The following is a 13,823-nucleotide window of genomic DNA, read 5'->3' on the forward strand; positions in this document are numbered from 1 at the left end:
CGGTACCAGTACTCATTAGTACCACGCTGACACGCCATGAGATTAATTAAGTGAGAATCCAAAATACTGTCTTGGACATTGACTTTATGCATAAAGTCACTTGCCGAGATGTTTCGCATCTGTATACCACTTTTTAAGATGTGGTTCACTGCATATGACAGTCCAGACAGATCGCTTTCAAACAGGAGATGAAACAAATAGGGAATGCATTGCCGAAACCTAGGATCTTCTGCATACAATCGTAAAGTCCGGTATTCAGACGCAGGAATTTCACGAGGTCGCTCATCATATCTTCCTCCTTGACCTGTGGGAAATAGCTGTGGGAAACACCGAGCTTCCAAACTTTCCTCCCAAACACTAATGGGACTCCCTTTGGCTTGTTTCATTTGAAACAACTCAATAGCATTCCCCATCACTTCCTTGGAATGCAAAGGATGAACACTATAATGTTCATATATTTCTTCACTTTTAGAGGCCTCTACTTTCTCAATTTGGCCAGCACACAAATCGCTATCCTCTTCATCACTTACTTCCTCTTCTGCAACATATACATTCTTATAGTACTTATTATTTTTCTTCAAATACACTGTTGCCTTTTTGACTTTCCTAACATCCACTAAATCTTGCCATATTTTCTTATTCTTTGTCGGAACCCCATTAACCAAGATAACCAGAGGTTCCTCTTCCACTTTTTCTATTCCAATTGTGTTAATGTTTTTGTTCAAATCTAGAGGCAAATAAACAACTCTTCCCTTTAATCCTCTCTGTAAATCTGCTGGAGGCAATTTCCCTGTCTTTGGCTCCATTCTTACAATAGCCTGAAAGGGATGGATACTTTGAATCAAAATAGATTCATAAGTATTTAAATCCTTCAATTCAGAAGGAATCTCAACCAATTCCAGATTATTATGAACTGCCCTAGCAGGCATCTGGTTTTGGTTTAATTTATTACAACAATAAGTACACACACGTTGATCCGATCCCAAATCAAAATAATTTTCTACCATCAAGTATGTGGCTAAATCCTTCCATTCACTATTATTTTCCCTTTCACTTTTTGCATATAAATCCACTACCTTAGTCTGATTCTTATAATAAGTGCGTCGACAACATACACAAGTGAAATTAGGCCTCTCACTTGATTTCATCTGAAACGTGGCAATTTCCTTCTGAAAATTATCTGTACTGGAAACCTGTACATTATCTTCCACATTACCCTCTACTTCAGGGTCAATTTGAACATTCTCATCTTTACTACCAAAGTAACAAAACTCAATTTCTTCACAAAGATTCTTCACATCTATTTCAGAACCATGCAAAAGAGCAGCACATAACTGTTTAAGCATAATTGCTGGACTCTTAGCATAATACAACATTCTCACTAATTTTCTCACTTTATTATGATGCACTGCTAGCATCCTGAAATGATGAAAAACACTCTGGCATACTCTCCTGGAAAGACAAGCCAGTGAATGACCACGCAAACCTGTCATTTGTCTCACTCTGCAAGGATCTAAATCTTGCAACAACTTCATTTTCTGCTTCAAACTTTTCTTATTAAATGTCCGTATAAAATCACATAGCAAATTGATGGAAACCTGTCGCACACTGCAAATAGAACTACACTTCCAAATGTACACAGGACCCTTAGGACGTCTTCCTAAAACCTCATCCCTTAGCGCCTCTTCTGTCTCTGTTGTCACAAGTTGTTCTTTTTCAACTGGACAACCATCCTTCACTTCATAAGCTCGACCACTGATGTCAACTGCATGCACCAAATCATTATCCTGAAAATAAGTCTCCTCATTAAAAAATGCCTCAGAACTTGAACTATGCATCCATTCTCCAGAAAAAACTTCACAAAAGTTAGTACGATTTACTACTCTCTTCCATCTACTTTTTGTTTTGAAATCAGAAATTACCTTGCTTAGTTTCCTAATTCTATTGATTACCAAAATAAACAACTTTCGCTTGATTTCAAAAGCATGATCAATAATTTTCTCTACATTTTTCTTCTTCCTATAAAATGCCGCTTTCTGTTGGCCTTTCTTTTTAATATTTTTCAATAAATTAACTAATATCCTATTACGGAACATTCGTTGTCGAATGTCCCTAAACTGTTGTTTCCTTCTACTATCATGCACAGAGTTATCTCTTCCTCTACCAGTAACATTTGTGATGGGTCTCTCCTTTCCATTTAAATTACTTCTCTTTTTGTTAAGAGACACATTTTTTTGAGCAAAATTTTTTTTACTACAAATATTTCTTAAGAATGATTTCGTGCTCTTACCCGGACCTTTCTTGGTGTTTTGACAAGTATTTGGGGAAGAGGACTGCTGCAATAAAACATCATCCTGCTGTCTTTGACGTTTTCTAGCCTTTCGTATTCGACTTCTGGAAGGCATTTTCCAAACTATGAAAGAATCTGCAGTTGAATCTGTGAAAAAATATAATATAAAATGTTATTAACCACTATTACCAAACAGTAAATAAATAACAGTCATCTAAAACTTAATGCTGTACTAATTATTTAACATAGCAAATATTTTCCACCAGCACTGCATCACAAAAATGACACTCAATGGTACAAAACAGGCATACAACACTCATAAATCACTCCCTAATATTTTAAATCATTAATTCAGGATGACGATAAGATGTAGCCTATCTAAAGGTTTGTTTAGGCCCAGATCTTTGGACTGGGGTGAATGTGTGTCATTGATCCACATTCAGTCCATCACCTGTTTTGTTTATTTGAGGTGAGGCCAACACATGGTTGCAGATAAGATTTTCACTGAAAAAAAACCAAGGTAAAAAAACATGTGAAGGCCTACCAATGAAGTAAATCATTAAATGAAAACCAATACATTTCTGGAAATATGCACTACTAGTGCTTCATAAGATGTTTTGGATCATATTTATAAGTTATTTGAGTATCTAGTATGCTATTTTACATTCTTCATGGTGCAAATTTATTGTAAATACGCTCCCACCTGCGGTTGGCAAATTTAGATTTTGATTATGGGAGTTAGATAGGCATGTTAATAATTTCCCAAAAATGGTATATAACCCCAAACAACCTTTGAAGCAAATGCTCTTAGCCATGTTATCCACCTCCCATTGGATAACATGGCTAAGAAGTGCTTGCAAATGTGATAAAAAAAGGCCTGCAATGCATGAATAACGCAGAAAAATCAGCGATATTCATGCATTTTCCAACAAATGCTCTTAGCCATGTTATCCACTTCCTATTAAATAACATGGCTAAGAACTGCTCAGGGCACCATGAGGAACGCTTTCCATTTAAAAAGGGAAAAATAACATCAAAGACACTAAAATGCCTTCTAAATATGAACCCAAACAACCTATGAAGCAATGTGAAAAAAAACTGCCGCAATGCATGAATATAGCAGAAAAATCAGCGATATTCATGCATTTTCCAGCAAATGCTCTTAGCCATGTTATCCACTTCCAATTAAATAACATGGCTAAGAACTGCTCAGGGCCCCATGAGGAACGCTTTCCATTTAAAAAGGGAAAAATAACATCAAAGACACTAAAATGCCTTCTAAATATGAACCCAAACAACCTATGAAGCAATGTGAAAAAAACGGCCACAATGCATGAATATAGCAGAAAAATCAGCGATATTCATGCATTTTCCAGCAAATGCTCTTAGCCATGTGATCCACTTCCTATTAAATAACATGGCTAAGAACTGCTCAGGGCCCCATGAGGAACGCTTTCCATTTAAAAAGGGAAAAATAACATCAAAGACACTAAAATGCCTTCTAAATATGAACCCAAACAACCTATGAAGCAATGTGAAAAAAAACGGCCACAATGCATGAATATAGCAGAAAAATCAGCGATATTCATGCATTTCCCAGCAAATGCTCTTAGCCATGTTATCCACTTCCTATTAAATAACATGGCTAAGAACTGCTCAGGGCCCCATGAGGAACGCTTTCCATTTAAAAAGGGAAAAATAACTTCAAAGACACTAAAATGCCTTCTAAATATGACCCCAAACAACCTATGAAGCTCTAACAGTACATATCCTGAAATTTAATTCATTTCAAAATTCGTTTTTAAACACAGCATATAAATCAATTGTATACCTGCATTCATGAAGAAATGACTAAAAATGTCCTTGAGACACATGAAAGTGTTTTCTGGAATGCCCTAGCACCATTTTTGGGACACTATTAACATGGCTAGGTAACTCCCATAATCAAAATCTAAATTTGCCAAGCACAAGTGGGAGCGTATTTACAAGACACTTGTCCCATGAGGAACACTTTACATTTTAAAAGGCGAACACAACATCTTAGACACTCAAATACCTTATAAATATGGCCCAAAACAACCTATGAAGCTCTAGCAGTACATATCTAGAAATGTAATTGATTTCTTAAATCGTTTTTAAAAGCAACATATCTGTTTCAGCTTACATAACAGACCATGAAATGGCCTCCATGTATTACAATATCTTGTGTAACTGCATGCCAGAATGTTACACCAAATATGCAATTATAATTTCTCTTTGAAACTAATTCTATTAGTATATCACTAGAGACAAAACCACATTTTAAAAACACAGCTTTCTTCATCATTTTCTCCTTAAATCATACTATTCTCTATCTAAATTAAATAAATCTTTTCTCACCTTAGCAAATATTTTTTGAGTTTTGAAAACAGTCTCAGAAATACACCAAATTGTCTTCAGCAGAAGAAAAAGGATGCACTCCAAAGGCTGCAGCTATTGAAAGCACAGAAATACAGATATTCTTTTCACATATCTCTCATATTAGCCAATCATACCTCTTCCCTCACTTTTTTCAAATCAAAACCCTTCCCCCCTCTGCCCTGTCTGCCTTGTTTCCATAGCAACCACCTCCTGGAAGACCTCTCATGTTTGCAAATTCACACAACAATGTTTCAATTGAACTCTGAACTCTCAGTGCACCTGCGTATCCAGTGCAATCTTTCATTAAATGTTTCTTCCTTGACCATTCAAATTACATCTTTCAAAGAACACATCCATGCACCCTAACTTTCTGTTTTCAGAAATGGAAATGCACCAATCACTGCTAATGAATCATTAGCATTGTAAATCCACAGTTTTTTTTCTTTAGAAACTCCTACTGTTTCAACTGCCCTTTCATTACCACACTTCATCTGACTGCAGAACAACCTTCTTCCACCATGTTTAACGTCTGGATTGTTGGACATAGTTACATCCACTGGGCTCAAAGGTATGCTGAGAGCAGAAATTTACACAACCTCAATTTACAAGATGTGGAAATTAAGTGGTTGGGCCAAAGAGGATTAAAATGTCACCAATTGATACCATTGGTGAAAACCTTTATGCATTTGCCAAAACCTGACCTGTTAATAGTGCACTGTGGAGGTAATGATTTGGGCACTTTGACAGGGGTAGGTCTGGAAATGCTTTTAAAGGACACCTTGGAGCAATTAATGGCACTTTTTCCTCAAACTGCCTTGGTATATTCCAATATATGCCAAAGACAGAAATGGAGGTGGTCCAACCAATTTTGTCCACAAATTGAGAAAGCGAGGAAGCATGTAAACAAATCTGTTTCAGCTTACATGAGAGACCATGGAATGGGCTCTCTGTACAACAATAACTTGCGTTACTACATGCAAGATATCTACAGAGGAGATGGAGTTCACTTCTCAGATGAGGGCAACAGAATTTTCATTCTGAATTTAAGACTGTGCATTGGTACCTACTTATAAGTACCTAAATGTACCATAAACCCAAAAGCTCTTCTCAGAGCTACCCTACATCTGATCACTCACAATTATTATTTTTCTCTAACTTTTTTCACTAATTTTCCACAAAATTCGCTCCCCGGAGCGCTACCCGGTTCGCTAACCGAAAGCTAACCTCGCGGAATTTTTAAAAAAAAAAAAAATTTTCCGCACATATAAGCCTCCTCAGCCACGCTCAGAAAACCTAGGGGGTCAAGATAAGTCTACCATGACCCCTTCTACCCATTCTAAACATTATTTGCCCTCCATCTTGTATCTTAATGCGAACGAAACACAAAATGGTGGACTCCCGTGACGCTTAAGGTTCGCTAACCGGGCAGCTTCCCGGAAAGCGGTCCTAAAAAAAGGCGGGAAAGTAATTTACAGAATAACGACTAGAAACACTCTCACCAAATATAGATTAGCTCATACTACATAACAATCCCTTCCATTCTCACAAATTTCATTGAAATTCCATTTAGCCATTTAGCCTGTAGACCTCTCCAAGTACCGTGAGGTAAATTACTTCACAAAACACATCTGAATTGTTGGAATTGACAACCAATGAAAATGTTACTTTCATTTTCTACTTTTATTACCTGACATTTGATTGGTTATATACCTGTATATATATAAAGGGAGAGAAGGAAACACAGCCATTTTGACTACTACTTCTTGTTGTACCTCCTATTTCAAAAGCTTCAAAAAACTTCAACTTCTTTGTGAAGGTAAGTTATAATTTAATATATTGTGCACTATGACTTAATATAGTAGACTTTTTCTGCTACATATACACTATCCCTCTGTAGTAGTAATGTATTTAGATAGACTTCTCTGTTATAGTTATCAATGGAGTAAGGCTTGTCTTGGTTAAATCACATACACTTTTTTTTAGTCCTATTTCCACTCTCATACTATACACTGCCAAAAGATAAATTCACTGATAAAAACTGCCTATCTAAAATTAATCCCAACAGTGCCCTATCTCTACTAATATATATTTTTTTAATCCAAATTTCAGGCAAAATGGAAGGCGAGCAGCAAGTTTCATTTTCGATTGAACTGAAGGAGAGCAGCCAAGACAAACTTGATGACTTTATGGATGACAGTAGAGACCACGAACTTCTACAATGTGTTGAAGCAGTAGACAACTTGCTTCAAAATGAAAAACAATTACACCCTATAATAAATTATGACATTTCTGACAATGAAATGTTAGAAAATTTAATAAAGTATGAAACACAATCATAATAAAAAAAATAAATAAATAAAGAAAACAAAAAAAAACAAGAAAAACAACAAACAATTAACATACAGTATTAGAAAAGTCTTTCATTCTTTTATCCATAAAGTTCGCTGCCCAGAAAGCTATCCGGTTCGCGAACTTGGCGCTTACCACGCAAAAAAAAATTTTTTTTTTTGGACCCTCCTAGGCCCTTTTAAAACCTCCACATAAAACCTAGGGGGTCAACGAGGATCTACTATGCCCCCTTATGGTAATTTCCCCCTTTGTTTTGGCCTCCTCTTGTCTCTCGATCCTACCGAGAGACAAGATGGCGGCCGCTCCGGACTGTTTAGAATGTTGACAGACACCGGAGGGCCAATCAGCTTCTCATCGCAAAGTTCCGTTACGCGAAAGGTTCGCTAACCGGATAGCTGCCCGGAGCGCTGTTACAGATATATATCTTGATTTAAACGTTAATTTCTCAAAATCCACTGAAGCACATATATTGAGACCTAGCAAAGGCACATCAGGCTAACAGTCCCTACAATTTTGCCAAGTTTCGTGAAAATCCATTCAGCCGTTCGGGCTAAAAGTGAGTCCAACCGCCCTATGGAAATTAACATGGGAAAAAGGCGTTTTGGGACCCCCCTTTTTTCTCGGCCCCCCCTCCACAAAACCCCCCCAAATTTTCAAGGTCTGCTCAGAAACAAAATGTGCCATTTTCCTGAAAATTTCAGCCAATTCCGTCCACGAACGCAAAAGTTATTAGGCATAGAATTTTCAGAAATCCCATAGGGAAAAAATCCTAACTATATATACCTACTGGCGACCGCCAGTAGGTAATATATATATATATGTATATATATTTTTTTAATTATTTTAAAACAAATGTAAATGTAAAATATTTATTTACTTATATACATCTTATATACATATGCTTTATTTGGTTTATTTTTATATATTTATTTTTATTTATATGTATATAGATATATATATATATGTACAATATATATATATATATATAGATATATATGTATATATATATATATATATATATATAGATATATATCTATATATATATATACATAGTGTAAGTACATTTTCTAACTTTTCCCCACATATAACTTCACCAAACATGCCTTTGCATTGTAAAGGCATGCGTTGTTAAGTTATATGCGGGGTTAAATTTTGCGGAGTGATTGTACTGCGGAGTAATGGCTCTGCGTTTTAAATAATGCAGAGTCATGGTATGCGGGATTTTTGAATGCGGAATATCATCATATATTCCACAGCATACATACTATCCAGTACTGTCACCTCCACGTGCAGGTTCACATACATTTAGTACAAACAATCACTCTGTGCACATTGCTCAGTATTGCATCATTTTTGTATTGTACCATTGTAAACTACATGCAAACACACTCATTGCTAGCACACACATTCCCCATATGTGCACCGCACACTTTATCCTACATGTATGGTATAGCTCGCACGCACACATAGCCCGAGCACATGCGTTTATTGCACATGCATTGCACAGCACTACAAATCGCATGTAATGTATTCCACTCTGGTACACATGCAGCTTGTACACACGCTCACCATGCATGCACTGCACAGCACTACTCTGTCTCTGCACCCATCCCAGGCACACATACATCCCACACAACTAACTGATGCAGGTCAACTGGGAGTTAAGCACAGCAGCTGAACTTTAATAAGGTGAGTGAAACTGTAGACCTCACTCTAGTGACATTGGGAAAAAGGGCCTGTTCACTCTTACTTATTACTACACGGTATGCTGCCACCACTGCACTTGTGCTTGGCCCTTACACCACTAAAAGGATAGCGCTTTGGGCACTGCTCCCGGTCCAACTAGATCATAATCTGTGAAACAGACTTACGTCATGGCACACATACATAATCTGTGTTTGCCTATGACAACAAAAATCAGCATTTGAAATCCAATCGAAAGAACAGTTGGGCACTCAGGGCAGGGGAACACATTCATAACCATGCAGAGGACGTTTCTGTTGCAATTACCAACAAGTCTGATAGCCCCTAGTCACTGGAATATATAAGATTTGTAGGGGCTCCAGAAACACATGATTCCCAGAGCCAAAAACAGATCCGAAGCATTTAATGATTTTTATTTGTATACCACCATGCAGCAATTCAGATTGCAAAATACAAAGAATGAAAAATGGGTATGAAGGAAATCTATGGATTTATGTAATGTGCACAAGATACTGCATTTAGGAACAGTGGTTATTTGTACTATGATGAATTCTGGATTTCCCTACTATCATGAATCAGCAGGCATTATGCATAATGTCTTCTATTTTGCACACACTTACATTTGAAAAGCAAAATGCATAGAAATCCAATGAATAATAACAAATGTTGCACTATTCTGTGTTACTGCACCCCTCCCAAAACAGGGCCAAATTTGTGCTGCTTGGCCTATCGGCCGTGACACAAATCACCCAGAAATATAATCTGGAGATATCATTTTTTAGCCAGCAAAATCAGTGCTTTTTTCAATGTTGGTAGCTGTGGAACTTGAGTCCTAGCTCAGCTGGCACTGATAGAACCCTACCAAATCCTGACATATGAAAACTAGACACCTATGGGAGATCACGATCGGATGACTAGTGTGGATTCTGTGAGATTTATTTTCCCAAAACCCTTTGCAAAACTCAAACTTTGGCAGAACACACATTTTCCTTATATTTTTGTGAAGGAAAATGTTGGACACTGCTAGGATTAGCAAATTGCCAACCACCCAGGATTCCCATACAGCTCATGTAAAACAGTACCTCACTTGTTTTTGTGGACCCAGAACCCAAGGAAAGCCCCCAAAATGCAACGCATTTTTTCACTCAAAACCAACACTTATCTTTCACTGTGGGTAGATGTGAATTTTGGGTTAAGATTCGGCCACCACTCAGGGAAACCCAGATGTTTTCTAAACCTAGACACCTAGGGAATCCATGGAGGGGTGCCTTGCATGGATCCCATGTTGTTTTCCTACCCAGAACATACACAGAAGCCTTTGCAAACCTCGAACTTTTCTTGAAATCCCACATTGTCCTTACATTTCTGTGATTTTGTTTGGAGAAGTGTGGCATTCTGGGTGATAGAATTGGTGTGCATACCTGCAGATTCTGGAAGGTTAGGTCACACAAATGTGAAGAATATGAGTTATTTTAGGCAATGTTTGAGATTTGAGGGGCATTGTGGTTAAGGCGAAATCATGGGATCCATGCAAGGTACACTACCTTGGACTCCCCTGGGTGTTTCATTTTCCAATGAGTTTGGTAGGTTTTACTCAGGGGAGGCTCCCCTGTAATGGCTGAGGAGCATGGCCTCACAGCCCGTACCAGCAGACAATAAACAAAATGATAATAACACAATGTTATATTATCATTTTATTTATGCTGTCAGCCTGAGCCCTAATAATTGTGGACAGGGCTGGGTACGTCAGGGAGGAGCAGAGTGCACTTATAAGTGTGCATGTGTGTTTGGACGGCTGTCCTAAGCCGTCCAAACACACATGCCCACTTATGTTTCTCCAGCTTAGTTGGAGAAAAGGCAAAGGCTTCATTGCACTCTCTGAGCATCAACCGAAGTCGCTCAGACCAATCGTGGTGCTGCTTTCATGTGCGAAAAGCATCTAGATTGGCTGTGGAGCCTGTGCCCTGAGGGTCCATCCCCTTCTGGCCGATGACAGAAGCAGCAAGGCAGGTGGGAGCAGTTTAGAGGCAGTGGGTTTAATCTGGACAAACCTGTCTGATCTCGGAGGGGGGGCAAAAATATTTTATTGCCCATTCTGGGTTAGGGGTATGGCCCATGACAAGGTGGGCCACACCCATCGTTTTCGATTTGATGGCATTTTGAAATCTGTGGTGTCTAGTCAATTTTCTTCTCCCATTGGGACAAATTCAGTCCCATCCTCCTATCTGCCCCCGGGTTAAAATAAATACTTTATTGCCCCCTATGGGGTTTAGGCAAGGTCCAGTTCCAGGTGGGATTGCCCAAATATAATATCCCTGGTGTCTATTAGGATTTAATCTACCACAATGGTTGAGATTGGGGTACCTGCCTCCCAGGAGGAGCAGAACAACTGTATTGCCCCCTTATGGGCTGCAAGGGCATATGTCAAGGTGTGTTCCCTCTTCCCCTTTGTTTACTTGTAGGTACATAAGTCTCAGGTGTGCAGTGGACTTTCTACCTCTGTACTGGGGCAGATTAAGGTGAGCTCCTCAATTGTCTCACCAAAGGACAGAAAGACTGTATTGCTAGCTTTTTGGGTGGTGAAATGGCTCTATGACCCTATGCCAGAGTGAGCTCTGCAACCCCATTTTCTTATCATTTCCCTGGTGTACAGTGGTCTCTCTGCCCCTGTGGATGGGCAAGTTGGGAGCAAATCACCTACTCTGACTCCCCAAGGGCCAAAAAGACTGCATTGCCCACTTTTCGGCTGGTGACAATGCCTTATGCCAGAGCAGGCTGTCTATACCCCCTTGGGTCTATCTTTATCATTTCCCTGGTGTCTAGTGGGATGTCTTCCTCATGGGGCAGATTAGGGTCATAACACCCAATCTGCCTTCCCAGGAGTAGAAAGACTGTATTTCCCCCCTTTTGGTGGCTTTTTGAGGTGGGGCAGATTATCAGAAGAAAAATAAACTCCCAGAAAGAGCAGAAAGACTTTTTGGGTGGGGACACAAACCTATGCCAGGGTGTGCTACCTCCTCTCATTTGTTTACTTGTTTGGTAAACAAATCCAAGGTGTCTAGTGGACTTTCTATCCCTGTGGGTGCAGACTGAGGAAAACCACAATCTCCCTACCCAGGGGACATGAAGACTATATCATCCGCTGTTTACGTGGCAGTATGGCCTTCGGTAGAGTGGGCTCTTATCCTTTTTGGGGGGGGGGGGATATTTAAAAAAAATGCTTGTGTCTATATGTAAATGTGTTTGTATATATATATATAGCACCTTCTACCCAGAGGTCTCATAGCGCTGTATTCATGCCACTGTGGAACCCTTCCGGGCTTTCCTGTGAGATGTCCACTCCTGGGCACCCCCAAGGTGAAGCCAGGCATCCAAGCGCTGCTGGGGCAGTTGTGGAGATTAAGCAAGCTATTGCCCAGAGTCACAGAGTGGGACCCATGATTAGACTAGGCACCGAGGCAAGAATTATCAGCTCCGGGGAGATTGAGTCCAAGGGACGCCGAGGCGCTAATTGAACCCTGGTCCCGGGACAAATCTCTGCATCAGGGTCTGCCACTCTAACCATTGAGCCACGCTTCTCCACTAGTCTAGTGGGAGCACCAGGCAATCACATACCGCAATGATTGCCTGGTGCTTTGCGGGGTAAACTATGTATTGCTGGAAAGTGACATTTGCAGTATTACCTCCCTTCTTCCACAATTTGCGGTGAGTAAGGAGAATGGAGCTGTATTCAGCCCCCTCTACGCTTGCAGGGAAACCCGGAAGCCATTTCCTGGGTGTTTGCCCTGCAAATGATGTCATTGCATCACAGATGCGATTGCATCGTTTGCAGGACTGCCACATTCCCCCCAGAGGCTCGGCCCAGGGGTAGTCACATGGGTCCCTGGAGCAGCAAACAATAGTTGCTGTTCTGGTGCCAGGATTTGGGATTTCCATCTCCGTTGAAGACATTTGTGAGCACTATGGATGTGAAGTTACGTCCATAATGTCCAAGAGGTTCAAATCATCAACGGATACATTAGCTTTAAGGCTTGAGATTTAAATGCACAATTCTATGCATAATCTGCGGGTCACAAGTTCAAATCACAGCCAAAACCAGCAGAGCCAAATTCACAAAGCAATTTGCATTTGGAGGTTTGACTTGTGTGCCTAAATAGCTACTTTTATGAGTCCATTATGCCCTTGTAAAAGGATGTATTCAAAGCAATTCCATGCCATGTGTGTAAACCTCATGTGGGAGGAAAATAGGCGATCCAAGGCAAGAACACCCTGGACATTTGCGACCATCCACAAACATACCTTTATCAATATATACAAACTCCCTTTTAAGCCCTATACTGTCCTGGAAGGTAGCGAGCAATTTACTCCTGGCATTGGCTGAAATAAAGAGTTTCTATGGCAGGAAGGCAAAGGGAACGATGCCTCTACGTTAGACAGGTTAGAACTGCAAAATCTACATTTTACATCCCTCTCTTCGCTGCCACCCTCACAGCCTCTAACAAGCAGGAGAAACAGCCAAGAATAAGTGCTATGCGATGCAGTGGTTGTTCTGCTATTGCTCAAACACACCCATTATGTGACCGATTCGAACAAACTCAATCCATTCTATTATTGGATCAATTACTTCACACTAATATTACAATACTAGGCTCAGACCTTAAAGGATGTGCAGTAATATCCCTGTCGACTTTGCTTATAATGGACGAGTCCCTTTCTGCTGATACTATGTATGCTTGCTTAGCCTTTTCTTGCAAAATGTTTCTAATATTCATTTTGAATTAATGTATAGTCCTCCTGAAGCCACATCAACTAAACTTCCCTTCTTAGCTGAGGAAATTGGTGTCCATTGTTTAGGTAAGGATATGTTCATCCTGCTGGAAGCCTGAAACCTCTATCTAGAAAACCCTGAAGGAGCAGAAGCATAATTTAAGAAAGTTTAGAGGTTTTCAATTTATAGTCTACCAGAATTGCTGAGTATCTTTTAAACCCAATCTTCTCATCCTTTGCCAGAGCAGTGGCATGCCCTGTTCATTTTGTCATACATTTCTGAATCAAATTGTGTAACACACTTATGGCCCAA

The sequence above is a fragment of the Lissotriton vulgaris genome, chromosome 10, assembly GCF_964263255.1.
Source record: "Lissotriton vulgaris chromosome 10, aLisVul1.2, whole genome shotgun sequence".
NCBI lineage: Eukaryota > Metazoa > Chordata > Amphibia > Caudata > Salamandridae > Lissotriton > Lissotriton vulgaris.